Source organism: Stegodyphus dumicola, chromosome 6, assembly GCF_044657685.1.
Source record: "Stegodyphus dumicola isolate Sdum_Otavi_A_Nest chromosome 6, ASM4465768v1".
NCBI classification, from domain to species: domain Eukaryota; kingdom Metazoa; phylum Arthropoda; class Arachnida; order Araneae; family Eresidae; genus Stegodyphus; species Stegodyphus dumicola.
The window spans coordinates 39,006,935-39,025,161 of record NC_140773.1 but is presented as its reverse complement, the minus strand read 5'-3'; the positions used below and the strand labels follow the sequence as shown (position 1 = coordinate 39,025,161).

At 31.6% G+C, this 18,227-nt stretch overlaps 2 long non-coding RNA genes across 4 annotated transcripts in view; one reads left to right on the top strand and one right to left on the bottom strand.

The window, feature by feature from the left end:
• The window catches only part of LOC146996700 (uncharacterized), a 94,872-nt gene extending 87,620 nt beyond the window's left edge, over positions 1-7,252 (top strand). For both annotated transcript variants that reach the window (XR_015041626.1, XR_015041625.1), the window contains one exon: positions 5,891-7,252. This is a non-coding gene — a long non-coding RNA (uncharacterized LOC146996700). The remainder of the gene's footprint in view (positions 1-5,890) is intronic.
• The window catches only part of LOC146996699 (uncharacterized), a 123,766-nt gene extending 106,494 nt beyond the window's left edge, over positions 1-17,272 (bottom strand). Inside the window, exons 1-2 of one of the 2 annotated variants that reach the window (XR_015041624.1) lie at positions 16,563-17,272; positions 2,398-2,434 (exon numbers count right to left, since the gene is read on the bottom strand). This is a non-coding gene — a long non-coding RNA (uncharacterized LOC146996699). The remainder of the gene's footprint in view (positions 1-2,397; positions 2,435-16,562) is intronic. The other variant, XR_015041622.1, reaches the window with a different exon arrangement.
• Between the last annotated feature and the right edge of the window lie 955 nt (positions 17,273-18,227).

Genomic DNA, 18,227 nt, shown 5'->3' with positions numbered 1-18,227 from the left:
AAATTATCATTACTGATTCTAAGGCATTTTAAATTAATGTAGCAGACTGCGCTGCTCCCTGACCTTCTAATTTGACCCAGTTTATTAATTTTCGCAGACTGTTATTATTACAGAAATTTTATAAAAACTAAGCTTGAACTTTCGATTATGTCGAAAAGAGTTTCCAATTCTGGAGTTACAAAAGGGATCTACAAAGCGAAACCATGTTTAGAAGTCCATTAAACAAAATGTGGAATTGCTGCAAAAAATGCATACAGGCATATTCGTCTTAAAATTATGTGAGGAGTATGGCATTGGAAAGTCCACTGTATATGACACAAGAAAAAAGAAAAAGGAACTTTTTGAATTTTTTGTGGGAGCATCTTAAACAACTTGCATTGAACGAAATGTTTAATAAAGTAAACAAATATTAAGCTTTCTTTTGTAAATTTTGATACCCTTTAGATCATAATTGTTCTTTATTTCATAAATTACAATTTCGTAATTTTAATTGTATAATTTCTGCATGCCATCTTACCAGATTTAAATTGATGATCTATTATTAGGGGGACCAAAAAGTAATGTCGTTTCTATGCATGTCGACAACAACATGCTAAGGGCAGAAGTGGACGCAAATCAATGTCAAACAATCGAGGAACTGTCAAACACTCTTAACCAACCTTGGTCGACCAAAAACATTTAAAGCAGAATGGAAAAATAAGCAAAGCAGGTGTTTGAGTCCCCCATAATCTGTCCGAAGAGAACAAAGCCAACCTATCCATTACACGCAATGTATTGCTTCAACGGCACCATACAGAACCATTTTTTGATCGCTTGATTAGTGGAGACAGAAAAATAAGTCCTATATGATAATCCAAAACTCAAAAGGCAGTTTTAATAGGGGTTACAAAGGGTTTACATCCCGAAAAGGCACTTCTGGGTATTTGGTGGAGTATTCGTGGAATTGTTCATTTTGAATTGCTGAAATCTGGAAAAACTGTTAATGTAGACCTTTATTCTGAACAATTGGATCTAGTGAACCAATCTTTAATTGGAAAATATCCGGCGATTGTCAACGGAAAAGGCGTCATTCTGCAACACGACTGTGCAAGACGAACACTGGAAAAACATAATGAATTGGGGTGGGAGGTACTGCCTCACCCACCATATTCGCCCGATATCGCACCCTCGGATTTCCATTTATTCCAATCCCTACAACATTTTCTTAGTAACAAAAAATTTCAAAATTTTGATGATGTCCAAAATGCCATCTTGAGATATTTTACTCAAAAACCAATTGATTTTTATTGATCTGGGATTGAAATCTGCATACTAGATGGCAAAAGGTTGCTGATAACGAGGGTGATTATATTATTGCTTAAAAATAAAAACTTGTTACAAATTTATTTGTTTGAATTTAATGTAAGAAAGCAACATTACTTTACAGCCCCCCACAGGATTTGGAAATATCCCAAATCCGGAATCGGCTAGTGCGGATTTCGAACTTTGTACTGTATTTATTAATACTATATGAAGAGATACTTTTTTAAATTATAAAAAATATTGCTTAAATTTTTAATGCATTTTATTCTCACTTTTTTGAAGTGTTTGTAAGAGTAAATTTTTAATTTTGCAATGTTATTGTCTGTTATTTTACTTCAATATTTATAATTAAATTTTATATACAACAAAATTTATTTTGTAGATTTCAAAATTGTGCATCATATACATATTTAATACTTCTAAATATGTCAAATAATACATAAAAAGTATTATAAATTAAACATGCTTATCTTCTACTACAGAAATGTTTAACAGCAACAAAATTTAATTATAAGATTTTTCTTTTCTTTCATGTTTGCAGCAAATGCAAGAAATAAAAATAATTCTGAAGATGTTTTTTATGTTGAAAGGTATCTAGTGGCATTAACTGCATAAGATACTTTTAAGCAAGTTGTAGCTTATATTTAAAAGAGTCGCTGATATTATCATCCAAGACTCATATTTTCAAACTACAGTAAATTTTTTTATAAACATGAGGTTTAGAATAATCACTTTCCTAAAAATCAAATAATGACACAAACATCAAGTTCTTAGGAGCCTGAATTAATCAGAATCACAGAAATTCAGTGGTTATGTAGAAATTATCCACAGAAGGACAACTCAGAAAGTTCTGGGGACAAGTAAAACATGCACCAAAAATTTTGGAATCATTTGCCATGATCTTTATTAAATAAATTTAAGATGATTTCTGAAAATAAAAATTCAACTTTTTTTAAAATTAAATACTGGAAAGCACTTTCCTGTTTTCTCACATGTGCTTAAAATTCTAATTTAGAATGCAGTTGTCAAGAACTGAATTTATTGCCTATGAAAAAATATTTCATTTTCAGATTAGATATAAAAGAATTTTTTTACCTCAGTAGTACATAGAGACTTCAAACTGCAAAATGTCCTGCAAAAAAGAAATAAAAATGCATTTCAATAGTCAGTACATAACAGAATATGCTATACAATATTTACATATAAGTTGCTTCAAAGGACTAAACTGGGAAGTAAATTTCTTCTGAAATTTAAGATGAATATGAAGAAGGTATACAATAAATAATTATGAAACTAAATTGAAGACCTTTAACTAAGAATTTAAACATGCTGCTAATTAATGTATACAGAATCATAGCCTTTAGTGCAGTAATAAGGAATAGCAAATGTAATAAACAGTAACTCTTTAATCAACACTAAGAAAACTGCTGAAACTGAACATAAAACACTAAGTTAATAATTTCAGAAACAGTTACAAAAAAATAATTGTTTAAAATCTTTACATATAACAACATAACACTGTTGGGCATAATAACAATTCAGCCTTTTAGGGCATAGTACATGCAGCAGAAAAGGTTTGAGATGGCACACAATTTGCTCTCAGTTCAGTTTTATATCCCTTTGGCCAGTGAAGGCAAACTCATTAGTCAACAGAGTCAATTATCAACAGTTCAGCACTGTATTTATTAATACTTGTATTCTCTTTTCAAGTATCTTCTTCCATTCATTCTCTGCATATGTCCAAACCATCTTATACCTTTCTCAACACTACATCTTTTTTCGCTCCACAACACTCCCTAAAATTAACTCAATATTTCAGTTTTTAAGTCTTAGTTAAACTATATATATATGTCGAATAAAACTTGATATTATACTTAATAACGATACTATTTTATTGATAAAAGAGAATTGCAATATATTGAAAAACTTGAATCGCAATAATGACTAACAAAACACTAATGTAAACAATGGCCTTGCATCTTCTTGAAAAGTTTGCATTTTGTATGTTGTTTTTCATTTTAAGCCTTATTACAAGTTTTCATGAATAAGATGACTTCTCTACTTACTCTTGACAAAAAGTTCATGCTTGAAAATTATTGATCGTATGAATACGTAGACTCGAATAAGAAAAACATCAAACGTTAGTTTTTTAAGCTGATTACATGAGTCGGGAATAATATTATTCCACATGTTTTCCTTCTCCAGATTACTTGTGCTGTGAACTAAGCACACATTTATTTTTCTCCAATGTTTCTACATCAGCACTTAAAATGTTCAAATTTCAAGTTTCATAATTTTTTTTTTTTTTTTAAATTCAGCAATTGATTTCAGAGTTGCCAATGTGAATATTAAACAGAGAAATGCAATTCCGTTGCACTAGTATTAAGAGGTTTTTTAACAAAGGCTAATGTTGCTTTGCTGATTCAGAATTCCTGAAACCGCTGAGAAAAACTTCTGTCATAAAACTGTTGTTTTGAAATGGCAAATGTCAATATTAGATCTATTTTCTTGAGAATGTTTCAACAGGCTTGGAAAGTGAACCAAAGTTTCTGTTTCAAAAATCTTGAGCAGAAAGAGATAATTTGCTTTCAAATGAAATAACTTCTTCCAACATCAGAAAAATTGTGTTTCCTCTTCCCTATAGGAGGTTCGAATCCCGCGAACGGGCTGGCTGCATGGGTGTTTTCGTGGTTTTCCCCATGTGTAACGTGTTAAAAACGAGCCAGTTTCCCTTAGAAAGTCCTCCACAAAGGCATCCCTCCTCTTAGGCAGATAGCCCTCGAGGCTTTGCCATAATCACACACACACACACACACCTCTTCCCTATAGTTTTTTGATTAAGCTGATTTAGATGAGATGTAACGTCTACCATAAAATAAAATTTTTGGATCTACTGATCATTCATTAGTTCTGGATTATAAACACTCATTTCAAGGAGTAATGCTTTAACTTCTGTTAATAAGGATGCAAAACATTTCAAAACATTTCCTCTTGATAACCAACGCACTTTATTATTCAGCAGAAGATCTGAGTACTCGCTCTCCATTTCAACTAAAAATTCTTTAAACTGGCGATGATTAAAAGCTGTAGTAATAATGAGGTTAACAATAATATAATTATGAATTCCATAACTTTGCAAATTTCTTCTGGAAATGTCGAGCACAAAGCGCTTCTTGATGAATGATACAATGGTAAGTAAGATCTTGTCACTGATTTTTCCTTTCAAAATAATAACAAAAACGTTTCTTACCCCGGTCATTCTTTTCGCCCTGTTTGTTGCAACTGAGACAAGTTTATCGAGATTTGGTGATCTACCAGGAGACCAGAAGAAAAAGCAGAGTTGGCAGCTGTGGTTTATAAATATAAAAAACTATTTTTATTCGAATCCTGGTATATACCAACATTTTCTGTACTTTTTTTGGTTTAATTTATAAAGTAAGTTCAAAAGCAATCTAAATAAATATATATATGCATTTTTCAAGTACTGAAAAGGAAGGGCATGATGGGAATGATCTTCTAGCAATGGTGAAAGGGGTGGAATAGGGCAAAATAGGTTGAGAACCACAATGTTAGATCTTTTAAGTATTAGTTAAAAAAAAATAAGTTTGAACCTTTACACGGCATTTAATTATTATTAAATGAAATTTGTTTACATCTAATTAGAATTTCGGAACACTTCCGCAAAGAACCCGGCAAATGTAAACATCGCCAACTTTGGCGATAATAGTTCAAACCTGGTAATCCGGCAGATTCAACCTATTCGCTTGTAAGAAGGTTGCAACCATTCCTCTAACGTTCATTTTGTTGAATTATCACCGTCATTGTTCGCATTTGCCAATTTAAATTATTCTTCACTTATTTATTATTATTTTTTTGTATTTTCACGTTATTATTTATGAACTTTTAACAAATAGATAGAAATATTTTCATATAATAAAGGAAGTTTTCGGTGACAGATGCTAGTTTGTGGAAGAAAATATGGCGGGAGAGGGGTTAATGATAATTGGTAACATGGCTGTTAACGTAGCGTTAAGCACACAGAATCATGAGGTTTCCAACCGATAAAATATTTTGACTTCATCACCTGCCAAAATATGCATTTTAAATAATTAATTAAGTAATGTTTTTATTATTGGTATGGTCATCTAAAATTATGAGAAAAACAATATTTATGGCTTAAAACTTTAACCAGATAATATATTGTTAATGCTTTTCCAACAATAACATTTGAGAAGATTTCAGGTGTGACACACAAAGAGATGATTAAACTGAAATAAAAAGTATTATTGATTCTCTAAAATGACAGAATAGTTTTATGGATACTCAAAGTCATCAAAATTAGCAAACCACTACTTGTGTAATGAATCCAAGTGCAAATGACTCTTCAAAAGTTTTATTAACAATGCTACTGAATAGAATTTCAATACTGAAAATTATTGGCACTGTCAAATATACTATGAAAGACAGGCAGTTGTTTCAACATAAAATGCTTTAAACTGTTTACAAGTAAATTGATAAAAATAACATTGAAAAACTGTTTATGTAAAATGGATGTATTAAAAGTCATGCATTCATTAATTTATTACAGGCACATGGCTCTTATTGAACTAAGACTGTCACTGAATGATTGTTTGGAATCGACATTTCTTGCTGTCTGAAACCTACTTCACCTATGATGTAAATATGCAGTTGTGGTTCTCACTGACATAAAGTTTAGCCACTCCTGATCGATTATATATGTCTACTGTATTTATACCTATTATACTAATTATCAGATACAATTTTGAGAATATCAACAAGCAAAACACTTAAAAATTTAAAAAAGACACTTGTAGTAGAAATATTAATATTCTATATGAATTATGGAAAGTACATGTAATGAATAATACCATGACCAAACACTTAAAAAAAAGAATAGATTAAGTATTTCCTACCTCAATACTTGAGAAAGCAATCCTGTTACACAACACATAGTTAACTTTTGATTACATGATATTACATATTACATATTTAGTCCTACGAGTGGTTAAGAAGGCTGAATAGTGGTAGTTCAATCTCGGCTCAAATCCTGAAAAACGAGCTGGTTGTGCAGTTTATTTTTTTCGTATGTGTTTTGTGAATTTTGTGACATTTTCGTGGTTTTCCATGAGCCTATTTACCCTAGAAAATATTCACAAAAGCATGCCTTTTTCAGCTAGCTCTCACATGCTTTGTATATTGAATTAAGTACACACAAACCCTTCTTAATTTTAAAATGATAAAGTTATTAAGTTCACATTACATGCAACGAAGCTTTTTACAAGCCAGGATACTTTCTTTAACAATTACAGTGCTAATTAGTGCTGTACTTCTCAGTTATATGTGAAATAACATCTCAGTGTCACTGCTTGTGACACATTTGTTTCACTTAAGTCTTCTTATGCAGTCATAAGCATGAAATAAACAAAACAATAACATTTGAGAAGATTTCAGGTGTGACACACAAAGAGATGATTAAACTGAAATAAAAAGTATTATTGATTCTCTAAAATGACAGAATAGTTTTATGGATACTCAAAAACTCATGGTTATGCATGAAAAACCTAATCCATACATCCTTGGTGACTGATATTAACATAGTTTTTATGCTGCATTTGTGAACTACGCGGTTAAATTGAGTGAAATTGTGACTAAATTTCAGAAGACTTATAAAATTATGGTGTGAAAATTTAAATGTGAAATTAAAATCAAGGATACATTGGACAGAACAATCAAAAAAGAAATGTTGTCCATAAATATATTAATAATAATTAATGATAAAATGGACATTTAAAATATTCATATAATAAATATATACAATTAGTGTAATTAAAATAAATATATGCATTTAAAAATGATCTAACTTGGACCATATTTGCAATTTTTGTAATGTTATTAAATATGGACTTTAAATAAAATTTTTAGCAGCATACATCATTTGGGTTTGTTTAAATTATGGAAAAGCATGGGAGAGATATCTGCCTAAAAGAAAAGATGCCTTCAAGGAGGTCTTTCTGAAGGACACTGGTTTGAATCCACGTTACATATTGGGAATACCATGAAAACAATCATACAACTTGCCCATTAGCTTGGCTAACTAAACTACCAGAGTTCAGTCACTTTACTGTTTAGCTGCTGATGAGCTGTATATCAGTTGCAAAGCAGTGCACAAAAAATGATATATTCCTTGGTTCTCGTTATGAGTTACACAGGGTTCATAGCCACATTTTAGTTAAAAAAATAAGCACTTTTCAAGCACATTTTAAGAAAAAAAATAAGCACCTGTCTAATGACATTATACACAACTGCATAACCTTAATTAGACTTGTAATTTAAAATATGAGAAATGCAGTATTTATTAAGAGAGAATAAGCATTACCTCAACCATGGAAAATAATTACTTTTTTTTTTCCCTTTAAATTTTAAATAACAGTTCAATTTACAGAACTAGTTTACAATGAGAGAAAAGAAAAAAAACTATGCAGAACTAAACTATATTACAAGATTTAATGATGAAATTTCAGTTCAAAATAGAGAAAATAAATAATAATAAGGCATATTTATTGTATTTGCTTGGAACCTAATAATAAATACAATTTATTTTTCCACTCATATTAATATTTAAATAATTTAAATCTAAATTCTGAATATTTTCTAAATTTTCATTGTATATCAGTTTTCTCTTAACAGATATTGCAAGCAAAGTAATTTAAGTAAAAAAGAGGAACATTTCTGAAATCAGAAGACAGAAATTTGCTTCATGCAGTCATCCTTTAACAGTAAAAGCTTAACTAAGCCGCATACTTGGAAACTGGCGAATATTCGGACAGTTGAGCGTAACTTGAAAAAGAGGAGCGGAGGGGGGGGGGGGGTTGACTGTAGCCACTTTTTAGATTTTTCCGCTAAATAAATGCTTTTGACATTTTGATATGTGAATCATATAAAAATAAACCAATGGAACTGAAAAATATTCTGCTTAGCAAGCACAGTAAAACTCTTTTAAGTGTTCATAAACAAATCTCAAACAGAACATCAAAATTAATTAATTAATTATCTCTGCGAAATATCGCAAACATTATTGCACAATACGTGTGCCATAATTCTTCCCTACGTGATATTACGCAATCGGAATCAACAACTGCTGAAATTGGGAGAATAAAGAACTAAATATGAGTAACTGGGGTGTTTTTCATTCTAATTTTCAACAGACGGCGTTAAATTTCTGCAATAGAATCATTCTTCGCTTGGGTTGGTAGACCACAGAACTTTTAGTCCTATTCAATCCAGATTGGAAAGTGACAAAAAAAAAAAAAAAAAGTCCGTTGCTTGTTTTGCAGCGAACTTGTAACAGTTTCAATATTTGAGATTTTGTGGAGAAAGGGGAGAACCTCCCAATCTTCGCACTATATAATGTATTGGCCAAAAAAAAATTAAATTATTTTGACTATTCGATTACTTTCCCTTTATTTAAGCCATTCCGAGTATTATTCCTAAAACGCTGTGTTAAAATACAACCATTTTTGGAAGTTTACTATACTTCAGCAGTTACTGCAACTGTTATTATAAACATTCATACATATACTCATAATATAAGCATAATGATCATAATAAACACAAATATGAACTGACCAAGCGGAACGAGAATGCAAATTATTAAGATCTGGATAGAAATTTAAACGTGTATAGTATTTGGGTGAGAGGAAAAGAATGCCGAATGTACCGAAATTTTCTACTGCTTTCGCAATTCTTTGACCAATATAACGACGGGCACCTGTCTGTACTCTTTGTGCGCACCAAAGGTTATGTTAATGCAGAGAAAGGGGGAAAAGCTATTTCCGGGAGTATGATTCACCACCTGACATTCAATATTAAGAAAAGTTGTTTATTTAGTTTCGGCTTTGGTAGGGGGAAAATAGCGCGTTCATTAAAAAAAAAGCACTAAAAGCAAAAAATAAGCACTAAAAACAAAAAAATAAGGGCTTTAAAGAAAAAGTAAGCACCTATAAGGGCCTTTATATTTTATTTTCAAATATAAGGACTTATAAGCACTTATAAGGACCGCTATGAACCCTGGTTACATGCAAAAAAGCAAGTCTTAATAAAAATCGATATGCCAAATGTAAAGTTAATATGTTGGTTTTTTCGTGCAATACATGAACATATACATAAAATTTAAAAAAATAAGTCAGAGCAGAATATAATTTATTACTAAAAAAACTTTTATGTAATCAGTTGCAATTAAGTTTCTATTTAAATGAGAATATCTATTCATTTCATTTATGCGATCATAATGGATTTTCAATCGTAGTTTTGGAAGTACTTTAAAATTATGCAATGAAGATATTAATCGTAAATTCACAATTTCTTTAGAAACTGCACTGTTAAAAACATAAATATTTTGGAATTTTATAATACTGAAAGATATTCAAAGACAGATCTCAATTTTCCCAAGAAATTGCCAAGAAAAAGGGTCATTATTACAAAGCTCAATATTACATGATTTTTCTACTTCCATTAAGCTTTACATATTGTTTTCTGTGCTAACTTGAATTAAATACAAATTTATTTTCGTGCATCGTGTTTAACCAGTTAATTTTGAATTTTCACTTTCATATGCTTAATATATTGTTTTCTCTGCTAACGTGAATTTATGTTACTTATTCTTTAATTACTTTGATTATATTCTTTAAATATCATGTTTACGCGGCTTACTTCCATGTGTTTTAATATCTCATAACCAACGCCCATCAACCATAGGTGAACTTGGCGAGTAAAACAGCAACGGCGCCAACGGGTTCTCTGTGGATGAAAATTCAGAATTTCTAAATCAATCAAACACATTCATGAAAACAAGCAATTTCAAAAGTCATTATAATAACAGTAGTCAAGAAAGCATAAAGTTACCAGCAAGAAATCTCTAACAAAGTTAAAGATCATCCATATAATCCAATTGCTATATTAATCAAAATAAATAAGAAATTCAGTACAAAGTCTGAAATCCAGACGTCCATTATCCGAAATGATCTAAAATCCGGACCTCAAAACCACCAACAACATTTTTCTCCTAGGTTTTACGCATGCACATTTGATTCCACCCCCCTCCGAGCATAATAAAACATCTGGAGTGTGCCAATTCTTAATTTCACTTTGACACTAAATGAAATACATTGTTATTGAAGAAACAAACCTTTTAGCATAAATGTGTACGATCAGGATCAGTAACTTGGTTTCATTCCTGCGTATCCGCTTTATGGTACACATCTCAAACTGAAACATTCCACATAGATACATCATTGATCTGACGCCAACCTTGGGAATCATTATTTATTATACTTTCCTTTCATCACCGCATGTTTATCAAAACATGACAACTTCAGTAATGACTCATGTAGCGATGCCTAAACAATTTTTGGTACTTTTCCGTTTTGCCGGCGCAAGCGATAAAGTCGCCAATAATGGTACAATCGATGCCAAAAGGAATATTCTCGCTGGTAACCTTTTACGCCTCATTTTCAAAACAAGTCGCAGCTTTTTCTTATCAGATTGATTGGTTTTTTCAATACTGGCATATAATTACATAGAATTTTTATCAGATAGTTCAGTTTTATGTCTAAGGCCATTTTCAGTAGTTAAGTCAATTAGGATGCAATCACAGCTCTTACCCGAAGCCGAAAATATAGAAAAGGTAAAGTCAAGGGTTAAATTCATCAATTCTAATAAGGATACATTAGCGAAGTAAAGCACTGCAGTTTTACATAATTTCTAAGTAAGCTATTTGTACGAATTGAAATATTTCTTGCATTTAAACTTGTGTTCCAAATTAAGATTTAACTTGAAATTAATGTAGATAATTACTGAGAGCATTAGATTTTTGTAGAGTAGTTTACGTGAGATGAGATAGCTTGGGGTCACGTGATATAAACCGGCGAATTAGGATTTTGAACCATGAAAGCATAGTAAATTCTTAAATTAATGTCTTTTTACAAATTTATTGTCTTTATTTATCGGCTTTTTATAAAGTTTTAAGCGATATTAAAATGTTTATGCCTTCAAAAAATGAATTCTTAGAACTAAGATTTTTTTAATATTTTTTATGTGTATACTGTCTGTTGTCGCCAATAAAGTCTGCTTGGCGAGATTTGCGCCGGCGAAACGGAAAAGTACCCAATTTTTCTTGTTAGTAATTGAATAATAAAGGTGTATGGTAACCTTATATGTTGACATTACGCTTGGCGATGATTACAGATTTAAGTTAAATGTGCTAAAAAAATGTTTACGAGGAAACATTTACCAAACATTTCTTTCCATGTGATAAAAATAGATTTTGTTGATGATACTCATAGACTCAAAGATTAAATTTATGGCTATTTGAATTAAGAATAATTGATTTGTTATTCACATAAACCCAGAACCAGCACCAGGGCTCGTATGGCTGCAGAGACTCGGAGAATTTAGGACCCACAGAGACTGCATCAGGCGGTAAGATATCTAGCGCCGGCCTTCAATAAGGCTGAAATATATGTGGGAATTTATTTATTCAGAACTCTAATAAGCCTTAAGCACGTGAAAGAAATAGACATAAGTATGATAAATAACAAAACTAATATAATTCAGGCATAATTGTCTCAGTGCGTGATAGAAGCAAGATAAAATTTAACAGAACAACTTGTCGTTAGTCGCCAAGCTCATGATGCATAGCCAAATATGTACAGTGAAGGATAGCTAAATTTGATGATGATAGCCACTAATTTTAAAGGTTTTCGGATATAGCAAAACAAAGGCAAAATTTTCCAATTAACGGATTTTGTAAAGAAATGTGGACAAGCTGTAATAAATGAGGATGATATAAAAGAAGTTTTCATTGTGATGACAATCCTTCTCAATCATCAATCAATTAATGAATGGCGAAATCTGTAGTATAGTTCTAGATCCAGAAAATACGCTACTGATAGTGAAGAAAGTGACAGAGAAGTTACTGACAACGAGAAAATTTTGATTGACAAATTAATCGGAATTCTCGAAACAGCAGTTACAGGACATCAACAATGTAACTAAGCAAAGGATTATGCCTGTCTACAGAATTAAAGAGAATGTATTAGCGCAACAAACGGAGCAACTTAAACAACTTGCATTGAGAGAAATGTTTAATAAGGCAAACAAATCAATATTAAGCTTCTTTTTTTTTTTTTTTTTTTTTTTTTTTTTTGTAAATTTTGATACCCTTTAGGTCATAAATACTTCATTATTTCACAAACTTTATCCATGTACACGTCGATCTATTTTCACTTAAAAAAAAAAAATCCCCGAATTTCACAAAAATGGCATTGTGCACTCTTTTAACTTTATCCATGTACACGTCGACCTATTTTCACTTAAAAAAAATCCCAGAATTGCACAAACTTGCATTGCACACTCCCTTTACTTTGTCCATGTACACATTGATATATTTACACTTAAAAAGTCAAAGGAGCACCAAATTCTACAATATAGGGGGAAAAAATGCAAAATCTCAATAAAATACATTTTAAACCAAAAAATAAAATAACATAGAAAAGAAAAAACATGTTATATATTTAAGCACTACCAAAAGCAAATATTCACTTACCATGATTTTCGAGTTCGCTTCGTACACCCCGAGCCATGTAAAAATCAAAATATCAATCATACTCAAATGACTTTTTCAAACCAGGTACTCTTTCTGATCGAACACTTCACATAGTGACCATCTGAACTTTTCTTCCTACAAACCCATTCAAATCCATCTAAACGATTTTTACGTTCGACTAGACGCATATCCTTCCTACATACAGAACACTTATAATGGCTACTAAGTAAACCTACATTTACACACCAGTCAATTAAAGCTCTTTTCCCCTTTTGCTCCAAATTGTACAGAAACTTCAAATTAATCTTACTACATTCGGCCATTCTACTGTCTAAAGAATCAAACCAACACACACCACAAAAACGCTTACAAAACATCCCATGATTCAAAATTTCCCAGAATCATGCACCCGATTATGTCACAATAGGGTTTCCATAACATTCAACTACTCAGGCTACCATAAATGAAACAACAACTTGGTGATAAATCAAACAACAACTTCACCATAATACAAGGGGTACCTTAAAGTCTACTCTAGCCCAATTTTTTTACTTGCTATTTTCAAGTTGGCAATTTTGTGAAACGTGCGGAGCAGTGGGTGATTCTGCACTCTCCCAGTTTATCGCCAAGGGCTCTTATAGGATTTTACCCAAATTTTAATTAACATAATCTAATATTTTAAAGTTGCAATTGCATAACATTATGGGAAGAAACGTATTCATGGAAAGGTTGTTTCACATTACGGAAAGCTTCTACCAATCTACAACTTTTATTTATTTTTAATTAAAACAAATTTTAAGACTATTTAACAGGAAGAAAGAAATAAAATAGAATGGAAATATCCCCATTATAAATAATCAATAAAGATCCTGAATTATTAAAAAAAAGTGTGGAAATTTTTCTCTTCCTAAATATTTAACATTACTGGATAAATAGTAGCATTTAGGCTGATTAGCATATTTCAGCTAAATATCCACTGTATCCTTAATTCTTACTCATCTATTACAATATAAATATACCTAAGTTTGAAAAATAATATTAGGTACTTTTCCGTTTTGCCGGCACAAACGATAAAGTCGCCAATAATGGTACAACTGATGCCAAACGGAATATCTTCGCTGGCAAACTTTTACCCTTCATTTTCAAAACAAGTCGCAGCCATTTCTTATCAGATTGATTGTTTCTTTCAATACTGACATACAATTACATAGAATTTTTACAAGATAGTTAAATTTTTTGCCCTAAGACCATTCGCGGTAATTAATTACAATGCAATCACACCACTCACCTGAACGCAAAGATATAGAAAAGGAAAATCAAGGGTTAAATTCATCAAATCTAATGAGAATGCACTAGCGAAGTAAAGCACTGCGGTTTTACATAATTTCTGAGTAAGCTATTCGTACGAATTAAAATAATTCTTGCATTCGAACTTGTATTCCATAAGATTTAACTTGAAATTAATGTAGATAATTACTGAGAGAATTATATTTTTGTAGCGTAGTTTACATGAGATAAGATCACTTGGGGTCACGTGATATGAACCGGCGAATCAGGATGAAAGCAAAGTAAATTCTTAAATTAATGTCTTTTTACAAATTTATTGTCTTTATTTATTGGTTTTTTACAAAATTTTAAACCATACTAAAATGCTTATGCCTTCAAAATAAAAAATTCTTAAAACTAACATTGGTTAAATTTTTTATGTGTATACTGTATGTTGCTGTCAATAAAGTCTGCTTGGCGAGATTTGCGCCGGCGAAACGGAAAAGTACCCAATATTATAATTAAATTGTCTCGGACTAAATATCTCACAAGATTAGTAAAGTTCTGCTTCAAGTAAGAGAAAAGCAGTTATGTAATTAATTGATAATACTGTATTATATTCTACAAGACATCTTTGTGTGTTTTCCAAGAGGTTTCACCTTTCAAATTCTGCCCTGCTTCAGAAAATATGTTATAGTGTCAAAAGCTGTTAAATACATGATTTTAGAAATTTTCAGAAAGATCATTTCAAAAATTTGGTTAATCTTTGGAACATGGTAACAGGTAGTTTGGTGACATTTTGGTAAGGTGATAAAGGTTACTAGCTAGGATTTTAGCAATAATCTGAGAAGTACACAGTTCGAATCACAGATTATTTTGTCTCAGAGAAATGAGAGATCATGAGACATGTCATGTGACATTTTCCGGAAAATTCCAAACAGGATTTTAGCTAATAAGCACTTAGAAACAATTTCGCTGCTAAAGTGCAGAATCGCCCACTTATTTGTTTGGTGCTTTTTACAAGAGTAAGAAGAATTGGATTTTTGTAATTTTTTTTTTTTTTTTAATTTTTATTTTTTAAGTGAAAATAGGTCAATGTGTACATGGATAAAGTCATTTTTGTTTGCGCAATACCAAAGTGTGCACAATGCCATTTTTGTGCAATTCTGGGATTTTTTTTAAGTTATAATAGGTTGATGTGTACATAGATATCGTGTATATGCAATTCTTAAAAACGCAGCAAGCAGTGGGCGATTCTACACTTCCTCCCAATTTCGCACCTAATCTTCGTCATGATTAAGCACTTTTGTTCCATAAAAGTTCTAGCATAAGCGTAATTCGGCTAGCAGATTGTTGGAAAAAATTTTGAGTAAAAAAAAAAAATAAAATAAAACATGGCTTTACTTCGTGAAAACAAAATGGCATCCAAAAAAAAAAAAAAAACTAGCAGGTTGCTGTAGCAGGGATGGTCGCCAAAGTTTCGCCAAGTTACCATAATCCGAAGATTCACCAAAAATTTTACTAAAAAATTCCCTTTTTCTACTTGCAAACTAATAACAAATTTAAGAGTTTCTAGTTTATTTACAGTGTGAGCTCCATCTAAGGTATTTTGTGCATTATGGCATTTTGTCCCATTTTTAACGAGCATTTTAAGCTAAACATACGGTTCTGAAGAATAATGGTCAACTTAATATAACATGTGACATGACGAAAATATAGTCAGCCTATTTTTGAACTTATACTTCACATCTGGATTTATTGTAAAATGAAGACTAAGAAAACGCATAATTCAAGGAAACTAACATTTTATACTTTTAGTTTCGCACATTTAAATATTCTGGCACTTTTTTAGGAAACTACACATATTCGATTACATTTGGATATCAAACATTTTACTTTAATTGTATATTGAATTCCTACATACAAACAGATCACGAATATAAATATTTTCGCTCTAGTGTAGAACTGAGTGCCCCTTCGCTTCACGACAACTTTTTTAAATTTTGGCGATGAAACCTTACTTCTGGTTACCATGATAGTTTTAACTCTGTTTTAGCTTCCTGATTTTATTTAAATGAAAATAGATTGATGTGTACATGGGCAAATTTAAGGCAGTGCGCAATGCCTAGTTTGTGCAATTCTAGGATTTTTTTTTAAGTGAAAACAGATCAATGTGTTCATGGACACAGAGTCTGTACAATTCTTTGACTTCTTATTTTTGTTTTGTGTAGCGACCATCAAGAAATTGTACCTTCCTGGTGCCGATCTTGGCATCAAAAAAAGAATCGAGAAAAAACAAGGGGCACCCAATTGTAAACTTTTACCAATATTTTGTGTATTTGAAAAAATATATATATAAGTGAATACATACACAGCAAGCCTTTTGAAGCGTTCTTCTTCATCACCCGCATCAATATCCATTGAAGTCTCGGAACTTTTAAAAAGAAAAGCACACGGTAAATAACACATTTGTTCATTGGCGCAAACACAACCAGCGAATCAGCTTTACGTTTCAACGTTGCCAAATCGCGCAATTTTCGACAAAACTATGCTGCCAAAATTCATGTGCTTGCGTTTTTGGGAAATTTTCGCTGCTCTTTTTTCTTAAACGCACATATGTTAAAATAACTTTTCTATTAAAATTAATTTATAATAAAAAGATCTTGCCCCCCAGATGGTATAGTGTTTAGGAGCTACTCTAATTTTTCATTATTTAATTTCTTCAAATATAATGCAAGACTCTAACATTTGGTGGCAACAGTTTGAAAAGTAAAACGAACATTTATAATAGTGATTCAACGGGGAGATCAGAGATCATTATTCGTTAAGTAGTGTTCGACCCGAGGGCCTTTACCACTACATGTTTATCAATCCCCTAAGGACCTGTAAAAGTTCGTTAAATTCCATAAACTGGAAAAGTCATATGCATTTGTAATAAAAGTGCAAAGTCTTCAGTAGTGAAGAAGTCGATCAGGGGTGACGCTGTAGCCTTGGCTACTAATGTTTAAAATTAATTTATGACTAGTAACAGCATGAATTATAAACAAATAGCTAAGTTATTGCATTTTATTTTCCAGCTATCGAAATGCGACGCTACGAGCAACGTTTTGAAACCAAAACCTAGCAATCATGAATCAGAACTAGAACTAGTTGCCATTCAGCATAAAGAAATTTAAATATAAATATGAATATTAACAAAATATTAAAGTTAATTTTATAAAATAATTAAACACATGAACAAATATATGAAATAAAAAATAATTATTTCTCATGCAATAACTGGGCCACTACACTACTCCCGCACCAGTAACTAAGTTACGTTACGAAGATGGAGAAATAGGTAGTAACTAGTATTGCAGTGTTAACCACTATCAAAATAATTTAGTCAGTCCTTGAATCTAACAGGTAAACGTATAGTTCTGCCTGTGCGAGAAGGTTTTTGATTCACATCCGAATTTGAGTCCGGTCTCTGCAAATTACTGTAGTCAGGTTGTATCAACTGAGAATTTTCCTCAGCTAAAATATATGCTGGTTTCAGGCGATCCAGGGATACATTAACATGTTTTCCTTTTGTGCTAATAGTAAAATATTTGTCCTTGCGATCAATAACAGGAAATGGTCCTTCATAAGGAGGTTCCAAAGGTTTTTTTTATCCGACCTATTCGCTGAAACACATGAGAACAAGTTTTTAAGTCTTTATGGACAAATATCTGTTCAGATGAATTTTTACGAATTAGTCTCGGTCCAACAACTTCCATCTATTTCTGGAGTTTATTAGCAAAAGTCTCCGATGCTGTCTGGATACTTGGTTCGCTGAAAAACTCGCCAGGAAGTCTGAGACTCTGGCCATAAACTACTTGCGCAATAGAATGATTGGTATCTTCTTGAATAGTACTGTTGAATAGTTTACAAACCCAAAAGTACTGTTGGTAACGTGTCCGTCCAAGATATGTTGTTGTGGGCTTTTAATGCTGTTTTCAATGTTCGATGAAGGCGCTCAACATTGCCATTACACAAGGGGTGGTAGGCAGTAGTG